General features: G+C 40.7%; 1 long non-coding RNA gene across 2 annotated transcripts in view; it reads right to left on the minus strand.

Moving 5' to 3' along the window:
* The window catches only part of LOC308399375, a 31,958-nt gene that overhangs the window by 2,427 nt on the left and 8,564 nt on the right, over nucleotides 1-20,967 (minus strand). The window contains exon 4 of one of the 2 annotated variants that reach the window (XR_013972148.1): nucleotides 830-903. This is a non-coding gene — a long non-coding RNA (uncharacterized lncRNA). Of the gene's footprint in view, nucleotides 1-825; nucleotides 904-20,967 lie in introns of both variants that reach the window. The other variant, XR_013972149.1, reaches the window with a different exon arrangement.

The raw sequence follows: 20,967 nt of genomic DNA on the forward strand, positions 1-20,967 counted from the left end.
CCACCTATATCACCGAGCTTCTTCACCCTTATTCGCCAAACCGGATCCTTAGATCCACTGATCTAAGGATCTGACTATTCCAGAGACCCATTTGAAAACAAAGGGGGATCGCATTTTCCAAATCTGTGGAACAGTTTACTTCCCCCTCTACGCACCATTGACTCTGTGGCTTCTTTTAAAAAACATCTGAAAACTCATCTATTTAGACATTTGGGTAATGTTCTTGTGTAATATGTTGTTTTGTATGTTATGTCCTTTGTGATAGATTTGTCTTAAAAAAGTGCTATATCAATAAATTCAACTTACTTACTATAACATACTCAAACATATATCCCAATGCTATAAAACATTTTAAACCCAACTGCAGATCATTCTGAAAAAGAAAAGCGTTGCTTCTGGTTTCAGTTTTTTTTTGTGCCTGGTTGCTTTTTAGATCACAAGTTCTAGTTCCCGGAGCATTTGGTGGACAAATAGCTCCATTTCATCCATACTCAGGGCCTTTAACCAGTAGCAGACTTGTGCCTGGGAAATAGTTTTCATTAAAATTAATGCTTTTAAATGCTTTCCTCTGTGCAGTAAATAATGGGAAATTCTCTTCAGTCAATTTGTGGCATGACAGATGTGACAGATTTTGAATGATGGCCCAAATTAAATTCCACTTCAATTAAAGAGTTAAGCTGAAGTGGCCATACCAGTGGGTTTAAACTTGTTAACAAATGCTGCAAATGACAGTCCAGACATTCTCTTACTGAAAGACATTCAAAAGCATGCAGACATGCACCACACTAACGAGAGGAATGCTTGCACTCGCATCCAAACACATACAGACTTTGAAACCAAGCAGGCGTCCTTCATCCGTAACCGAGTGGAGTGGTGTGCTAACAGCTGCAGCGTCCTGTGGCCCTGCAGCGAAACATAATAAAATGCAACTTTGATTACATTCCTTTGTGACCGATCACATCCCACTTTTCATTCTCTTTGCTGAGTGTTTTATGCACAACCCCTCAGTATTCACGACACCGGGCAGCAATCTAGTCCCTGTGGCAGTGACTCAGTCATGATGCATCCTTTTGATGTCCTGAGCTTGGGACCTCCCAACATTTTATGTCCCACCTGCCACTTAGGTTAGAGGTGGGCCTGGAGTGAATACATGCACAGCTAACATGTGTTTGATGATCAGTTCATTACTGTATACTGAAAGGAGTTAACCCTTTCAGAGCTTAAGGCTCAGAACAGAATTAATTATATTTCATGTATATAATACATTTTTGTTTTGTTCTTATTTTTTGAAGCTGTTCCATAACAAAAAAAAAATTCTGTATACAACCAGAAATATTTTAATACGTAGGCGAGTCTGCATTATTCACACAAAGTATAATTTGTTTAAACAGAAGTTTCTGCTCAATGTGACCATGATACTTTATAGTATCTGTGCATTTAAGTCTGTGTCTTTTGGACTAATTTGGCAATCAGTGACATCAAGGGCTTATGTGTGTATAGTGTTTACAGAGACTAATGGAGGAACAGGCACTAAGTTTGAAAGACAGCCTTGTTGAATTTTCTTTATGGCTTTGGAGTAGGTTTGGATACAGTTAGCTTACCAGGACACTATGGTGGAAAGAGCAAGTAATGTAGTTTCTGTGGAACATCTTTTCAAGATAACAGCAGTATTTGAAAAAGACTAGATTGCTTTCTTGTCATTATGCTAGCTTGTGATTTTTAAATCTTGCTTGCCGATCTCATCATCAACAAAGTTCTGCAGATATCAAAGATGCAATGGGAAGCTAGATGGGAAGAAACATTACTGAGATTAAGGATTTCTTTTTCAAGATTACCCTGGGCCCAGTGAGGCAGCAAACCCACAGTGAGAAAAGTCATTTACAGAAGGAACTTGCACAGGTTTGAAACCAGGAGGTAAGAGTGCCAGCATGTTGTGCATTGGGCCACTCTTGTGCTCAAAATGTCCTGAGGAAAGACCATCAGACCCCCAACTTCCGCTGACATGTCCTTTTTGTGTTTTTATTGCATTGATAAATTTCAGGTTCTCATTACCAGCAGTGTTCCTGCACATTGAGACAACAGATTAGGGAAACCTGCAGTCAGCTGAGACTGAAGAAGTCACTTAGATGAGTGACAAAACATTTCTCCCACTGAAAACCCTACGTCCAGATGTACAGAATCAAACTTTGGGGATCCTTTGCGTGTTCTTTGTGGGTGTCCAGTTACATTCAGCCATCTTCACTAGTAAAAGATTTCAATAAACATTTTTAAGTTTAAGTAATTCCTACAATTTAAAAAAAGGAAATGGATAAATAAATACAAACAACAACAACTAAATGAAGTCTTCCTGTTGGTCACAGTTTGCCTGATGCAAGAGCTCTGGGGAGTTGCATCATTTTGCAACCATGATTCAACTGTCGTGTCACTGTGAGATGCACGTCCAAGTATTCAGTGTTTTGTTTTAATATGTTTTACTTGTTTTTTTTTTACTTTTTTCCATTTTTCCTTGTATTCCTTACTGTATGCGAGGTATCAGTGTACGTCAGTACATGTAATGCTTGTGTTTATTTTTTTTATTTCATTTTGCCAGTCTTTCCTCCTTTGTTCTCTCCTCTCCTTTTTTCCAAGGAGAGGAGAATTGCACAGGCTTCTATATCATCTGTGTTGACTTGCTTTCTGTGGATTTCAGTCAACCGGCCTAATAATTTCAATCAAGTAGTTTCTTTTTTACCCTTTGACTGCACAGTTCAGGAGGAAGGGCTTGTGTCCAGCTATGGGTTAAGTCATTGGTTGTGACAGACTATGCGCCTTAGCTGTGATTGGCTGCTGAAACCTCCTGATCTGTCTCCACCAGTCCTCGCTAGTCAGGTGACCTGCTGGAAAATCAATGTTATCAATCTGTTCTCTCAATGTGCAGGAACACTGCTGGTAATGAGAACCTGAAATTTATCAGTGCAATAAAAGATCCTTCTTTCTCTCCTTTAGGAAAAATAAATAACTTCACCTCCTTGTTTTGGTGTAGATTTATTAGGATGCTCTTTGTAAATGGACTGGGTTATGAGCTATGACTGTTGCTGTTTCTTTTTCATTCATGGCCTCACAAATAAAGAAATTTTGTGATCACGAAGAGGCAAACACAACTGAGGCACAAACTGCAGATTTAAGACGTCACTGGTTTCAATGGCACTCATAAATGTTACTGTGTGACATCGTATCTTGTCTCCCTTGTCCTTTTTGTCAGTGTAAGGAAGAGGACTCCCTTACTATATTTATTTATATTATATTATCTGTATAGCACTTTAGAGCACACCTTTCACTTTATTAAAAGCACCTTATCAAGCACTTTATTTAGCATTGCACTTTAAGCATGGATTTGCACACAAGAAGTTTAAATATTTATGGACTATTTATTGGGAATTTTAAAATCAGTTGGTAGCCTTATTTCAGATCCTGCACAGCTGCTCCTCGTCAAGGAATGTGGTGGTTGTCTGTCAGGAGAGAAGAATGGTGATTGAGATTGTGATTAAGGCTGACCAGTAAGGAAAATTAATGCAAATGTGTGTGTGAAATCTAGGAATAAAAGTGGTGCAAATATGTGTAAGATAATGATTACTCACCTTTCTTGCCTGTGTCCTCTTCAAGGTGTTTGGGCAAATGTTTCCCTGGGGGTCCAGACACCATTTAAGGGTTCCGGGAAAGACCATTGGTAAAGAGAGTGTGGTGAATCTTTTTGTGCTTGGGTTTCTGGGTTTTTATAATATTGGGTTTGGTGTAACATTGAAGTGTGAAATATTTATTAATATGTAAATGTGAAAATGTATTTATGTATTTATTTATTCTAATTAATATATTGTATACTGTGGTGGAAGGTTGGGATTTAAGAATTTACCTGAGAGTGGAATAATGGTTAAGTCTGTGACAGCTGAACATATTTAAGGCTGCCAGTCCTCATTAGAGGATGAATTTTTGTGCTGTGAAGAATCTCGACAAGTTAATTGTTGTAAGGAGAGCTGTATAGCAAATAAATACTTTGTTCCACTACATTTGCCTTGGTCTGTCTCACTGTGTTTCCAGCCACTAAGGGCCGCCCTGTTACAGTCAGTATTATGCCAAATAAAGCAAGCCGCTGAAGGGAAGAGGTTGGTAAAGGAAAAAGTGTGATAGTCAGAGAGATAAAGAAAGTAGACAGGAGTACTAAAAAGGCCTACTGTAAGTGGAATGTGAGACTGGACACTATGGAAAGAGAAAAAAAAGACTTGTATTGATTGGCTAGACAGAGAAACTGAGCTGGAAAGGATGTGCAGCAGGTTAGGTTGAGGACAGAGACGTAAATTAACTAACAAATGAAGAGAGTACACACTCAAGAAGGTGGAAGGAGTACTTTGAGGAGCTTGTGAAAAATGAGAAAGATGGAGGAAAATGAATCAGGAAATGCAGAGAATTAGTACAAAAGATGTGAGGGCAGCTATGAAGAGGATGAAAACTGGAAAGGCAGTTGGTCCATTTGACATACCTGTCATACCTTCTCTGAGAGAAGACAGTGGACCTTTTTGCCCCATCCATTTTCTGCCTAAGCTTTTTTTTGTGTGGGACAGTCAATCAGAACATTTGAATCAAGAGAGTGGGGGAAAAAAGTTTGTTTTGGATGATAAATGATCCAAGGGGCAGCACCAAGGCCTGTCTCAATGATTAGTAGTAATAAGAATGCAAAGTTGATCTAGTCCAAAGATTTGATTGAAGAGCTGTAAATGTGCAGATTCAATCCCCTACAAAGTGATTTTTTATTCTTTATATGCTGTTGTACAAACACGCACACACAAAAATAAGTAAATCAGGAAAATCAGATCTGTCAACAACAACATCATCATGCAGTAGTAAGAGCCAACAAGAACAGTGTCAGAGACACTGCAAAGCGATTGAGATGCGACTGTGTTTGGCTGGACACCATGAAAAAGCCAAAAAGAAAAACAGTGTGTGCAATCGCTTAAAGATGTCACTTCATGGTTTCATGGAAACTTTTTTCACTGTGGTTGGCTGAACAATATTAGTAACAGAAATCGAAGTAAACAGTCAGCCGATATCACAGTATGGGAACATGGTGCCATAATATATATTTCAGAAATTTGTCAGACAGTTTTAGTTTGCAATTGTTACCAATGACATACTGGCTCTTAGAGAAGGTTATACATAATAGTCAACAATCTTCACCTGACATCTAACATTTGTGGGGCAGGGTGTTTCCGATACCATCTGACTGTCCAACAAGCAGGTCAGACAGACCGCAAACCTAGCCTAAGTGACGGTTAGCAGAGTTCCCGGTTTTGAACAAGGAGCTAAAGTCTGGAAAGTAATTAGGCACTTAAATACAGCCTATAAACAAATGTGGCAATAGAGTGTCAATCCGAAATTATTTCTCTGCTGATTGGTCCTGTTGCTCAACACACAACACAGTTCTTCAAAGTCTTCCTGCAAACACTTCCCATTTGCACATGTGTGATGTTGGCGTTGTAGCTCTGCCTGCCTCTCGGTGTGAACGCTGCGGCTCCGGACACCATGTAGTTATGTGGCCGAAAGCGGCACTTTCAACTTAATGAGACCATGTACTGCCTGATTCATTTACTCTAAAATACATGTTGTGGAGACGAGAACAGTGTGTCATTAGAAATCACTTGACGGGCACCCAAAACAGAAACTGTTTCTTCTTTCTTTCTTTTTTCTTTCCATCCACACAGAGAGGGAAATGGAGACAGACGGAAGTCAAGAGGCAGGCAGAAGAGAAAAATAAGAAGGAGGAGGAGCAGGGAGAGGAGGGTGAGGGGTGTCAAAAAGTGTGAACTCCTGTTTCTTTGTGACCTGTTAAAATCACTCTGTGAGCATTCAGGGTCAGTGAGGACGAAGGAGGGAGGGGGATCCGTCCTTTCTCTGTTCAGCGGGGAACAGCTCATGCCTCACTGCCTCACTTTGGACCCAATCTATATGCTCTTTCTTCTCCCCTTGTATCTGATTCTGAAAGTGTGTCAAAGCCAATCATTATGTTTGTTGCAGATATCGTTGACCTCTGTGTGTGTTCATGCACGTATCTGTGTGTACTTGGAAGGGAAACCTGCAGGCGTTTTTTTCTCATGCGCTGACTGTTCAGCATTGTACCAAAACCACACAGCAGAGGCTCTCTCTGGGAAACACAGCATTTCTGTCAAATCTGTTTTGAGATGCATGCAGCTCCAGAGGTCTAATTATGCTCGGTTTGAAAGTACAGACACCCCGATGTCAAAGACAGACTCTATAAATCACACACAGTCATTAGTGGGAAAATATACTTTTTTTCTCTATTCTTTTGAGGGCTTGGCAATACAACATAAGCCATGACAAATAAAAGCAATAAACTATTTATTGTTGAAGGCTTAGAAATGGTTGCATTACTCCACACAGACAGGAATGGCATTTACGCAAACGAATTGGCTGTAAACGCTTTTTATTTGAAACCCGGGATATAACTAGAAACTTGTGGCTTTCCATGAAAGGATATGTATATATGCATGTCTGTGTGTAAGCATGTGTGTGCGTGTAAGGCTGACAATCCCGTGTGCATGTGTGACAGTGTGTTTTCCTTCTCACTCACTTTCTCTTCTACAATATGTCAAGTAGCTTCCAAATATTTTGTGTCAGAAATAAAGTTTGCATGAGGAATTTCACAGAAGGCCGTGGCAAAAGTACATTAGACTATATGGTCAGGAAATATGAATCTGAATGTGTACAAGTTAGGTGAACAGAAACACTCCCGAGTCTTTCTTTTCCCTACTTGTGGGCCTCCAAGTGTGAAGCCTCCTACAGGAACCAAAAGAGAGAAAAAAAAGAAAAACAAAAAAAAAGAAAATATCATTTTACCAGCCACAATCATGTGAGTTTGTGTGTATATATGTGACATGACAAAATGAGGTCCTGGAGACCATGGCAGAAACACAGGTTGTTTTGGGTACTTTGCCTGGTGTAAGTTTCTGTGGGTACACCTTACATACAGGTGAGTAATTCAGGTCAGAATAAAGGAAAAGATATGGCCTGACCCACTAATACTAGAGCAAGTATTCAGATAATAATGTGACATCAGGGAAAAAGAGTTAGAATAAGAAATCATTTATTCGTACAACATCATCTAGCAAAAATGTTGCTAGATCCCACCAATAATGGACAGTTCATGATTTTCATGGTTCTATATGGACACCCTGCACATACTGCACATGTGCAGTCACACTTCACATGCAACCTCTTGGTTGAAAATAACCAAGCTAATATCCTGTGGGACTTCCAGATACAGATGGAGAAACTAATGATGGCTAATCAACCAGACATACTAGTGATGGATAAGCAGAGGAAGATGGCCGTATCGATAGACGTAACTTTACCAAATGATAGCAACATCAAGAAGAATCAACACAAGATTGTGGGCTGATAGAGGAGCTAGAGAAGATGTGAAAGGATGGAGGTAACAGTGGTCCCTGTGGTAATCGGAACACTTGGGGCAGTGACTTCAAAACTTTGTGTCTCAAGCAGATTCCAGGAACGACATCTGAAATCTGTGTGTGTCACAAGATCAGGTACTGTCAGAACCCAAGAAGGCAGTTTGGCCATGCATGCTCAGTTAAGTGGACTGTATTATATAGTGAGGGGTCATGAATAAGCATGTTCAACTTGGGAGAGATCACAGGTCTTCTGCCAGAAAAGAGTATAAATTAGAGTGGAATCCAACAGGAAGATGTTGAAAATGTATGTTTTAGTGATCTCTACTTGGATCTAGCGTGGGTGGTGAGCTGAGTTGGCAGGTGAATTTCTAGAGTGGGTAGGGAATGAGCTGTAAGTCAGTTGGAGTGCAGGCAAGTGTTCCTTTGATTGATGAGGAGGTGCAAAAAGGGACCAGATTTGTTGGAGCCATCACCAAAAAATGCAGGCCAGTGGGTTCCAGACATACACGGTCCAGATGAGATTTTCAAGTTAGTTACTGGTGGAAGGATTTACAGACAAGGTAGCTGTGGCAGGGTGTGGACTATAGTGATGCTGCAGGGAGACTGTCACACCGGAGCTGCATCAGCTCATCACGCCTCCCCTGCATTAAAGTCTTTGCTGGGTCCTGACTGTGTTGTTGTTGTTGGTCTGTATGTTCGGAGGATAGTCAAGTGAGGAACCATGGCACCACCTGTGCGTGATATACTCTGCCTAATGACTGCAATGCAACCAGGTGTGGGAGAAATGACTTGCACTGAGATGGTCCACCTCTGGGCGGAAACCATCAACAAAGCCAGCACAGCAATTTCACCTGAGAATAATGAACAGAGGGCAGGAAGGATGGGAGAAAAAGAAAAATAACAAAAAAGACTTCTGCATTTATCAGTTATTAGGCTCACATCTGCTTCCACATTTTAATTCTTGGACTGCGTGAGAGTAGCTTTTCACAGTTCAAAATAATCTTCATTTTCAACTATTTCTTGGCGAAGCTTCATCCAACTTTATCCATTTGGGGGTGGCTGTAGCTCAGGAGGTGGAGCAGGTTTTCTGCTATTTGGAAGGTTGGTGGTTTGATCCCTGACTGCCCCAGTCTGTGTGACAAATATCCCTGAGCAAGCAACTGAACCCCAAGTTGCTCTCCAATGCGTCCATTAAAGTGTGAATCTTAGATAGAATGCACTTTCATAGAAAAAACATTGTATGAATGGGTAAATGAAGCTTTGAGTAGTCTGATAGAATAGAAAAGCAATATATAAGAACCAGTCCATTTACCATAGTCTGAAACAAGCCATTTTGAGTCAAAGCTGTGTGAGCAGAGCATTCTCATTCCCAACGCAAAAATACGGACAACTTGTCACGCCCCTAGGCGTCTCATAGTGAAGCAAAAGGTAACCTTCCACATATATATAAACCAGCTTGCGGCGGTAAGACACGCTTAGAGAAGAGGCTCCAGCTGCTCATTTGAACACAAAAATAAAAAAGTCTCATTGATAAGTCAACAATAAAATAGCTTGATGTAGTGGCCATCACATAGTGTTTTCCCTAGTGACTCAGGATCTGAAAATGAACAGATTTAATGTACATAATGCTTTATTAGGTTTATTATTTTTACTTGGCACGAAAAACACATCAATTCATTTCAACCCGCTCTCATTCCCAAAGGGTAAAGACGACTTATCACAATCGTCTGTATTTTACACATTGGGATGAGAATGTGTTGGTGTGAGACAACGGTATAAAGCTCCTACCACTTATGTCATAAAGAGCCATGGAAACCAACTGACTGGAGGAGTTTGAAGTTTGCGTTGATAGACATGCGGACCTCATTATTTGAAACATTTTGTGGTGACAGACGTTTTTGTTGCGTTTGGTGATGGTTTGTGCTGCTATCATTTTAAAGATATTAAGAAAAGTTTCTAGAGGTCATCAGAGGTCAACCAGCCCCCCCACCCCTACCCCACCACACACACACACACACACACACACACACACACACACACACACACACACACACACACACACACACACACACACACACTTATCAAATCAAACAAATATTATGTCAGTCAGTTTTACTTTCATTTCTGAAGACATTTAAAAAGGCCTGCCACTTGGTGAGTATCGGTCGGACCTGAATCAGAGGTTCTGTTGATGAGTTTGGTCATCAAAGGTTAATGGTTGGTTGACCTTGGATGACCTACAAGCATGGCACACCTAGAAACTTTTATCAATATCTTTTAAATGATAGTGGCACAAACAACAATTTTTGCAGCACAAACCAGCACAAATGTTTGTGGGGGGGTCAACTTCACTCTGATGTGAGAGGGGATGGGGTGGAGCAGAGCAGTAGCACCAGTGATGACAGCAAGTAGATGAGAACTCGTCAGTCTGCAACCAAAGTTTTCTAACAAGTGGTAACTTGTGTAAAACCACAGTAGGACAGAGGCTGGCAGACCCCAAGCGTATCGAAGACCGATGGCAAGGAAGCTTATTCTGGTTAAAGCACTAGCAGCCCTGCTGCTCGGTTACAGCTGAACAAACACAAGAGGGCACGATTGAAATCTCCTTTCATTTAGCAGGCATAGGTGGAGTAACACATTAGAAGCAGTGAAAAACTTCCTTGGTGGAGAACAGTGAACTAGATTAGTTTGAGATATTTTCCTTGATAACATCAAACTGATTTTCTGACTGATGAGTTTGTGTAAAGCTATGTCATGAAATGTTGAATTCTGCCTTCTTAAAGCTAAAGAATCCTTCAAAAAAAGAAATTCTGCATCTGCATGTACTTAAAACGTTAATCACCCTATTAGTTTGCACTGATTAAAAAAAAGAAAGAAAAGGTAATCCTGCTAACACAGACAAACACACAAGCCAAACCAGTCACACAACATCCTAGGCAGAGGCAATAAAATGAAAAAAAAAAAGAGTTGTAAAAGTAAAAAGAACTAAAAGTAAATCATCTGTCAGCACTGGAGGATTATCACAGACTGACATTATGCAACTTACTTTTTACTTCTAACAGGTTCTTGCCATGTTTGGAACATCTGTGAAATTATCCATTAACATGATTTAGATTTTGTTAAAAGTGACTTATCCTGACAAGGTTTGTACAAACACTCCAGCATTCTGCAGCTGCACAATGCAGAGCAGGTGGCATGGAAACACAAGTTATAGGAGGCTGGAGACAGTGATTTTAGTTTCACTCCTGGCATCTTTATTATTGCTCTCCCCCACACTCCCCAAAAATCAGATAATACTATGCACGCTTTAAGCCTTTCCTAGCATCTTCGCCTGTCATCTCTCCCACGCAGCCTTCCCAGCACTGTGAGAGGACAGGATATGACCGCGCATGAGTTACACAAGATTAATCTGCCACTTGATGGGAAATGTGTTCTCGAGGTCTCGCATGGGAGTTAGGATTTAAAAGCCGGAGTGAGATTACATTTCTGTTCTTCTCTTTTTCCATTGCTGACAAAAGGAGCCCACTTTATTTACTTTACCAACCTTTTACTGCCACTCCTCCCCACCACCACCACTGTCTCAACCAGCATCTCTGCTAAGCCATGAGCTGGGGAACCATTTACACCCCCCCTCACCACCACCACCACCACCCCATGGTCACTCTTTTTGTTCCTTTAAACAATCTTCACAACTCAACTTGACACATGAATAAGGTAGTTTTTTATTTTATTTATTTTATTTTTTACAAAACACACACTGTGTGGAACTTTTCCTTCAAGGGTTTACTTAGTCAAGATTAAATGAAAAGAAGGAGTAGTGAAGCAGCGTGGAGCCTACAAGACTTATTTTCTTCAACAGCCTCACATTAAAAATTGATCTGATGTGCAAGGTTGCAGATTGTCCTGTTTCTGGCATGTGACACACACTTTTACTTTTAACCTCACAGAGTAAAGACCAGCCTCAAAGCCAGTCCTCTTGAAAGAAAGCACATTATTTCCTTGTTTTTTTAATAAAAGACATGTGAGGTCATCAGACTTGTTCCACATTTCAGCACTACTCCAACACTCGTCCATAAATGCCAGAAAAAATGCATTTGACATGTTTGATTTGCCCAGAGGCATGACTGACTGTAAGCGGTTATTAATCAGATTCACCAGTGAAGCCCAATCCTGGTTTGTCAAAAGTGTCCAAAGATGCTGAAGTTGCATTTTTTGCTTTCAGCCATTCAGGTTTATTAAGAGCCTTCAGAGGATCCACAGACATGCCTCCAAAGCTGGAGAGTAGCACAAATTTACAAACATGGCCCAAAAGCAGTACTCCATTAATATTCCACGACTACCAGTGGTCAGTCAAGACCTAATAGTGAAACACAAGCTACAAAAGCTGACACTCAGAGGCACAGTTTTCACTGTTAAATCAGGTTTTACAGAGCAAATTTTTCAGGATCACAAGTTCTAAGCTGCACTGCAGAGGTAATATTTATTTATATAGCCACAAATCACAACAGTCGTCACCTCCAGGGACTTTATTTTGTAAGTTAAAGTCCCTACAATAACACAAAGAAAACCCCAACAATCAGACAACCCCCTTTGAGCAAGTACTTGGCAATAACGGGAAGAAAAAACTCTCTTTTGACAGGAAGAAATATCCCGCAGTGCTAGGCTCAGGAAGGGGCAGTCGTCTGCTGTGACCAGCTTGCAGTGAGGGAAGAAAGAAAAATTAAAGCTTAGATAGAAATACTGCAAAGTCATTCAGTGTTACATAGCATGAATTCCCTGATTTTATGCATTTTATAGCTTAACTGTGGAAGTAGCAGTCTGCTGTCCACTCACATGTTTCTTAATTATTTGACATTTTTTTCTAGAGGCAGCGGCCATTGAGAAAGCCCTGGAGATCTATGCTCTCACGTGGATATTACCGTATTTTTCAGACCATAAGGCACACCGGATTATAAGCCGCATTAGGCAAAACAAAACAGTCAGATAAGTCAAATTTTACTCATCTCATTCTTCTTGCTTCCTCCACTTCCGTACCATTGATTCATTAATGTTGAATTCTCTTGCAGCTGCTCTATTCCCATGTTGTTGCAGTATATTAATGACTAACCTCATATTGTGGATGGATTATCTCAGTTGTTCTCTCGACTGAAGTTTGGTCCATTTACAGCATCCTGCCATGCAATTGCCTTTGTCCCTAACCATCAGGAACCCTCACGTTAACTGTTATCCAGTGGAAAAAAGTTAGCGTTCATCCTCCAGCTTAACTTTGTTTATATTATGCTAACATAGCTGTGTCGCTAGCGATCACATAGCACATCATTATATACCAGCTAGTCCAACTTCAGTAACCCTACAAACATGCTGCTGTTTAGTTTTCTGTCTTCATTTATGTTGGAAGTGAGTGTTAATTTTTTCAGAAATCTCTCAGTCAGAATATGCTATATCATGTTTAGTTGGAAACTAGCGAGCTAACTTCCTGCTAACTTCTAACTCCGTTAAATGTAATAAATTCTGTTTTCATGGGTGCCTGGATGTTAAACTTAATTGTTTCACCTTGTAAAGCAGTAACGCTGATCATTTTATTAAAGATGAAAGAATTTAGACAGTTTTTAATTCTCAGCGATGCCGCAGTGTTCGTTTGACTTTGGGACCTGAGGCGGATGGAGTTTTGGTCCCAGATTACTCCGCGAGGCTCCTGACTACGGTAGCTGTAATGCTCCAAAAATCCATCAAGCAGTGCGGATTATAAGGTGCATTGACAACTTTTGAGAAAATTAAAGGTTTTTAAGTGTGCCTTATAGTGCGGAAAATACTGTAATCACATTACATGCATACTATGCCTGACACCAGCTGAAATTAATCTGGGCTCACCCTTTGAAGTATGCATGCAATGATCATAACAGTGGTCCAATGAACTGGACAAGAGAACAGTTGCACCCAGATAGCCTGTGAGTATGGCCTGTAGAACATAGCAATAAGTGTCATGGTAACAAATTAAAATACATTCAGTTATGTTATTAACTGCTGAATGAAGACGAATACTATCCATCTGGAAAGAATTTGCAGTGCTTCACTTGTTCCACATTTTGCCTTGTTACAGTCTGATTCAAAAATTTATTACATTCATTTTTCACCCTAAAATTCTACATAAAAGACCCCATAGTGACAAAGTGAAAAGGTTTGTTTGAAAAAAATGTATTAAAATAAATAAAAAAGTAAGACAACATGTACATAAGTTTTCAGCCTTTGCCATGAAACTCAAAACTGCGCCCCGGGTCACACTGTTTCCACTGGTGTTTCTACAACTGGATTAGATTTCACTTAGGGTCAATTCAGTTGACTGGATGTGATTTGGAAGGGCACAAACCTGTCTATGTGGGATCCCATAGTTGACAATGAATGCTGAGGCACAAACAAAGCCATGAAGTCAGAGGAATTGTCTGTAGACCTCTGAGACATGATTGTATCAAGGCACAGATTTGGGGAAGGGTACGGAAACATTTCTGAAGGTCCCAGTGAGCACAATCTGACTGATCAGTGTAGAAGGGCCTTATTTGGGGAGGTGACCAAGAACCTAATGGTCACAATGACAGAGCTTCAGCATCTCTCTCTGGAGCAAGGCGATCCTTCCAGAGGACAACCATTTCTGTAGCAATCCACCAATCAGGCTGGTATGGTAGAGTGGTCAGAAAGAAGCCGCTTTCTAGTGACACATGACACTCTGCCTGGAGTTTGCCAAAAGGCACCTGAAGGGGTCTCACATAATGAGAAACAAAATTCTCTGGTCTGATGAAACAAAGATTGAACTGTTTAGCGTGAATATCTGGGGTACACCAGGCACCACTTATCACCTTGCCAATACATCCCTACAGTGGAAGCATGGTGGTAGCAGCATTGTGCTGTGGGGATGTTTTTCAGTGGCAAGAACTGGGAGACAAGTTAGGGTCAAAGGAAAGATACAGCAATGTACAGAGACATCCTTGGTGCTAATCTTCTCTGGTCCAAGTTGTTGTGGACCTTAGACTGGTGCACAGGTTCATGACCTTCTGCACACTGTGAATGTCTGAGAGCTCAGACTTAAACCCAGTTAAATATCTCTCATCTGTAAATGGTTGTACACAAATCCAGCCTGAAGCAGCTTTACAGGCTCTACAAAGAAGAATATGAGAAGCTACCCAAAATAGGTGTGCCATGCTTGTAGCGTCACAGAACTAAAATGGTTTTGGGAGCAACAAAGAAAAGTATTGTGCTGTAACATCTTTTTGTGTCTTTCACGCACAGGGGACCTCTGGCCTATTCAGGCTTGACTAAATTTGTTCTTAGGAGCCTGTGGCAATAACATGTGTAAATGTTACATACTATACCTTTAAAGAAGCATTCTAGTTTCATGGCAAAAAAAAAAATTGCACTTTACAGGTAGCACATACATGCACACAAATACATGTACAATATTATTAGGAACATAGAGCTTCTAATAATAGCAAAAACTGAGGAATGGATGTCAGAAAGTGAGTGCCATGCATTACCTTACAGGTGGAACATTGCGGCAGCGCCCCACCAAAATTTTCTGTTAAAGCCTGTAAGTCCCTTCACATGCAGAAGATGGAAGACATCCATAAGAACATGGCTAGGTGGACTGAGCAGCTGTTAGTTGGATGACTGTAAGAGTTTAGAAACATTGTGGTGTAAAGGGCTCCACATCCTGACCTAATCAGTTACCCACAATCCAAACAGCATGTCAGACGCACAGGTTTAGCAGGCGGTAGGGTTTAGACAGATCCACTCTGCAACTGGTGCGAAGGACATGCTGCTTTTTACCCAATTCAAACACACAACTGCTCAGTGTCAGATCAGGCCCCAATGTATGTCAAAATACAAAGTGTTACACTCATACATAATGGCCTACACTCTGATGTTTTTGACAGCACACTCTGGAGCAGTAACATTTTATCAGAAACAGAGGTTTTTTTAAGAGGTCTTTTAATTTGAAATCCATAACCCTCTTAATATTTAGGATAAGATTAACTTTATTCCCAGAGTTGGGAAATTCAGATTGTTATAGCAGCAGAATGGACAGGGCAGGAATAAATAGATGGAGCATAACTTAACAACACACACACACACACCCATTGGAAATGTGCACCCATGCAATCCTCCGAAATCCCAACACGCACATTGCATAATGTGAATAGAGCAACATCCAGGGGTCACAACTTTACTCCTCCAAGGTAAAATTTCAAAGCCAGCAAACCTGATCATGACATCCTAAATCATTGCATTTTTTTTTTTAGTTTAAGCAGTCGTGCCAGCATAAAACTGCAAATCAAACTACATGTCTTGTTCAGATTGGGCTGAAATGAGCGTCAAACAAAATTTGGGAACTACTGCCAATAAGAGCTAGCTGGTGATACCATATAGTAACATCAGAAACTTTGCCACATTAGAGTTCTTTAGCAATAGGTGAAGCACAAAATAAAGATCAAAGATTAAAAATAGAGTGAAAGGTACAGACAGTGGCTGCACCAGACACTTTTCATTTTTTTTAAACACTTGGTATGTTGGAACTTGTTTTTTGGGCCAACAACATCACAAAGACGAGTAGCCCCCAGACTAGTTTTACTATATATTTTTTACACTGCCCCCACCTGACAACAGACACTCCCTGCAGGTAGATGGGTCGTCTGTAGCTGCCCATGGACTGCCAACACACTGCCACAGAACCTTAATTTTCTCTTTACTTGTCATTAGCTCCCAATTATTACATGTTAAAAGGTCGTCCCAAATTGCAAAAAGCATACTGATGTTGAGATGCCTGTTTCCACACTTGTATTTAAAGCCTTTTTACGGTGAGTCAAAGTCAAGTCACAATTCTTCACTGACAGTTTTAGTGTTTTCTCTGGATTAAAACTTGAGTCACTGCAATGCTTTTGTGCAAATCTCAAGACTTTACCTCTGTGAGATCTTACATGGTGAAGTCTATTCATCTTATGGTCAACGTCAAGTCTTTGTCTGTTTGTCCTCATTAACTCTTTTAATTTAAATTGTTATCAAGGAGCATTGCAACAAGGAATGAGCTTAAGATTGACACATCTCTGTGTAACATCCACCAGGTGATTTGTGATCCAGCTTATGTTCTTTAAACATTCACTCCTTTTAATAGAATTCAACTGTTTGAAACACCAAATGGTGCTTTACCTTTAATGCCAAAATGAATAACACTTTACATGAAATGTAACGTGTTAAAGTTTCATAAAATTTGAAGTTCTTAAAGGTTGAAGAAGAAGCGTCTGCAAACATTGTTGCTTTTTGAAACAGCATGCATAGGCTGAACACATACAGGCGACTTTGTTAGATAAACCTTGCTAGTTAGTACGAGGTTGGACCAACTTTTGCCTTCATCATTACACCACCACCAGCGTGAACAGTCGATATATGGCAAGATGGATCCATGCTTTCATGTTCCTTGCAACATATTCTGACACTACCATCTAAATGTCACAGCAGAATTCAGACTAATCAGTGCATACAGAAATTTTCTAATCTTTTATCTTCCTATTTTGGTAATCTCGTGCAAATTGTAGCCTCTTTTTTGTTCTTACCTAACAGGAACAGCATCCAATGTGGTCTTCTGCTGCTGTAACCCATGTACAACAAGATGTGTCCAGAGATGCTCTTCTTAATAAATTAGCTGTAACGAGTGGTTATTTGAGTTATTGTTGCCTTTCCATCAGTTCAAGAGTGTCTGGCCAGTCTCATCTGAAATCAATTTGACATTTTCACCCTGTCACTGTGTCAAGACTAAGAGCATTTAAATCAAGCCTTTGATTTAAATGCTGGTCAGAGAAGTTCAACAGGTTAACTGTGAAGATTAAGGGCTGACACATTAATAAAGCTGTTTAGGAATGAGGGAATGAGGCAGCAGACAAGTAGGTAAGTCAACAGATTTAGTTTGTTTCCACTGCAATATCTCAAAGTCACAAAGCACAGAGGGAAGTGAGGTGAGTTCTAAAAAAATCAACACATAACCCCAAAAATCCACAAGGCAAAACAGCACAAAGAAGCCAAACCACGGGTAGTGGTGTCTGATCGGACTGCTGTCGAACAAGGGAATTCTTCAGCTTTAAACCCTGGTGACCTATCCAGGGTGTACCCTAAGACAGCCCCCCCTGTCTTAGGGTACACCCTAAGGCAGATGGAAACAACTGATTGTACCCAGTTGAATAATTGCTGACAGGTGTGAACCAGGGGGGCAGGGAGTCCCCACCCTCCAGGAGGGTGTGTGAGTAGTGTCAATTTACTCTCTCTCACTCTCTCTCTCTCTCTCTCTCTCTCTCTCTCTCTCTCTGAAATACTGTACATTTCACGTTGAAAAATGTTAATAAGGTTTGATCAAATTTCCCACACAACCTCAGGCAGAATAAAACCATGCTCAGAGAGGGGCAGCCATCTGCTGAAAGAGCAGAAAGTAGAGAGAGACAGGATAAAAGGTAAACAATAGGAGAGACAGCCAGAATTTAATAATTGTTAATGATTAAGTACATCAGTGTTGTACAAGCACACAGAGAGTGAAAAGAGCGAATGAGCGAAGAAGAAACAGTACATAATCAAAAGTACCCAAGCAGCCTAGGTCAATAGCAGCATAACTAAGGGTTCAGGGTCACCTACAAGCCTTCACTGTAAGCTTCATAAAAGCCTAATCTTAAAAGTAGAGTCCTGAATCCAAATTGGGAGCAGGTTCCATAAAAGAGGGACCAGAAAGCTGAAGGTTCTGCCTCCCATTTTACTTTAATATCCTAGGAGCCACAAGTATGCCAGCAGTCTGAGAACGAAGTGTAATAGTAGTGATGCTCAATAGTGTAGTGGTTAACACATTTACTTAGCAAGTGAAAAGTTGGTGGGTCATTCTAGCCATGAACATAAATCCCTTTTGTGGTCGTCTCAGAAAGAACAAAACTCTGCCAAATCAAACATTTGGAGCAACCTGTTTAGAAAAGAGAGGAAAGTAGCTTTTTCATCTACATAGCAATTACATGTATGCACCATTTTCAAATAATACCTGCTAATGGAAGCATGTATAATTTAAAATACTCTAATCTCTGTAATAAAAAATTGTGGTCAGCAGCATTGAACATGGCACTGAGGTAAAGCAGGACAAGCACAGAGATGAGTCCACTGTCAGATGCTATAAGAAAATTATTTGTAACCTTCACCATAGGTCATGCATCATAGCTGTTTCTGTGCTATGATGCATTCTTAACCCTGACTGAAACCATACCTTTGCAAATGACATTAATGACATGTCTGTGGGATGGCTGTGAGTAACTTTTTTTTTCTCTAATGGTTAAGCTTTTATTCACAAGGCTGTGTTCAGCTCTTTTGAAAAGAAATCTAAGGTTGTTTCAGTTTCCTGTTCAGTGATAAATAGTGAGATGTCCATTTCCTCTCCAGCTAACGTGTTATCTGCTTTATGGTGTGTTTGTGAGTTCTAACAGGGAGTCAAGCATTTGGGGCTTCCTTTTTCAGAGAAAAAGGACGTACACACAGTATGGATGTAACACTATTAATCAGATAATCAACCTCTGTCAGAGGAGAGTGAAGGTAGCTGCTCTGCACTGTGCTGGCACATGGCATTGAAGAAGAGCACAGTGGAGGAATCACTTCCTCACACTTAAAGCACTCCCAGAAAAGCTTGTGCTTGTGCTTTAACGTCAGATGCTGTGTATTCTATAACTGTAAACTTCAATATTATCAAAAAACAATCAGACAAAAGACTGTTTTCAGGAAAAACTGTTGCATATCCAGTTTGTATGTCATACGTGTGTGTGAGTGTGATTAAAACAATGAATGAGATTTTGAGAGAAGCCAATTGAGTCTAATAATGAATTAAATGTTGAAGATGTTATTTTCAACATATACAGGGTGGGCCATTTATATGGATACACCGTAATAACATGGGAATGGTTGGTGATATTAAAGTCCTGTTTGTGGCACATTAGTATATGTGAGGGGGCAAACTCCTCCAGATGGGTGGTGACCATGGTGGCCATTTAGAAGTTGGCCATCTTGGATACAACTTTTGTTTTTTCAATAGGATGAGGGTCATGTGACACATCAAACTTATTGGTAATGTCACAAGAAAAACAATGGTGTGCTTGGTTTCAACGTAACTTTATTCTTTCATGAGTTATTTACAAGTTTCTCTTTGTTCAAAGGAGCTTGCAAAGAAAAACGTCTGGACTTCTTTAAGTTACTTGAAGACGTTTCACCTCTCATCCAAGAAGCTTCTTCAGTTCTAAGGTCAAATGGTGGAGAGTCCCAGATATAAACCTAGTGGGAGTGACCCCCCACAGAGGGACAAAAGGACCCCCTGATGATCCTCTAATCGCCTGAGCCAAGGTGTGAAACTGGGTGCGGGTCCCAATCAGCCAGAGTTTCGGGTGAGTTCATTGTGAAACCTGGCCCCACCTTATCATGCGAATTCCTGAGATCAGATGGCCCAGGATGTGAGTGGGCGTTAAGGCGTCTGGGAAGGGATCTCAAAACTGGATTATAGATGGCAGAGAGTTGGTGTCGTAAACCCCCGCCTCTGTTCAAAGATGGTTGCTCACAGTGGACATAGATGGCTTCTTTCACTCCTCTTTCAAACCATCTGTCCTCTCTGTCCAAAATGTGAACATTGGCATCCTCGAAAGAGTGTCCTTTATCCTTAAGATGCAGATGGACTGCTGAGTCTTGTCCTGTGGAGGTGGCTCTTCTGTGTTGTGCCATGCGCTTGTGAAGTGGCTGTTTGGTCTCTCCAATGTAGAGGTCTGAGCATTCCTCGCTGCACTGTACAGCATACACCACATTGTTAAGTCTGTGTTTTGGCGTTTTGTCTTTCGTGTGAACCAGTTTTTGTCTGAGCGTGTTGCTGGGTCTGAAATGCACCGGGATGTCGTGCTTGGAGAAAACTCTCCTGAGTTTTTCTGATACACCAGCTACATAGGGGATGACAATGTTGTTCCGTCTGTCTTTCTTATCCTCCCTCGCTGGTGTCTGGTCTTCTTTTCTGTGCCTCTTTGCTGACTTTAAGAACGCCCATTTAGGATAGCCGCACGTTTTGAGTGCTTCCTTTACATGTGTGTGTTCCTTCTTTTTTCCTTCAGGCTTAGAGGGAACATGTTCTGCCCGGTGGTGTAGGGTCCTAATTACTCCAAGTTTGTGTTCCAGAGGGTGATGGGAGTCGAACAGGAGGTACTGGTCCGTGTGTGTGGGCTTCCGGTAAACTTCGATGTTGAGTTTGCCGTTCTCTTCAATGTGCACAGCGCAGTCCAGGAAAGGCAAACTGTCGCGGCCTTTTACGTTCCAAACACCAAAAAGGTCCAAGAAAAGGCCGTGGGTGGCAACGGGAGGTTTGTTTTAGAACGCACTTCTGACTCCATTGTTTAAAAATCATATGCCGTTTATTTCGTGGAAAATTATAAACAAAAATCAGCCAAATAACTTCTTAAAACTTAAAATTAAACGAAAG

This window comes from Rhamphochromis sp. 'chilingali' (genome assembly GCF_963969265.1).
Source record: "Rhamphochromis sp. 'chilingali' genome assembly, chromosome: 7".
NCBI lineage: Eukaryota > Metazoa > Chordata > Actinopteri > Cichliformes > Cichlidae > Rhamphochromis > Rhamphochromis sp. 'chilingali'.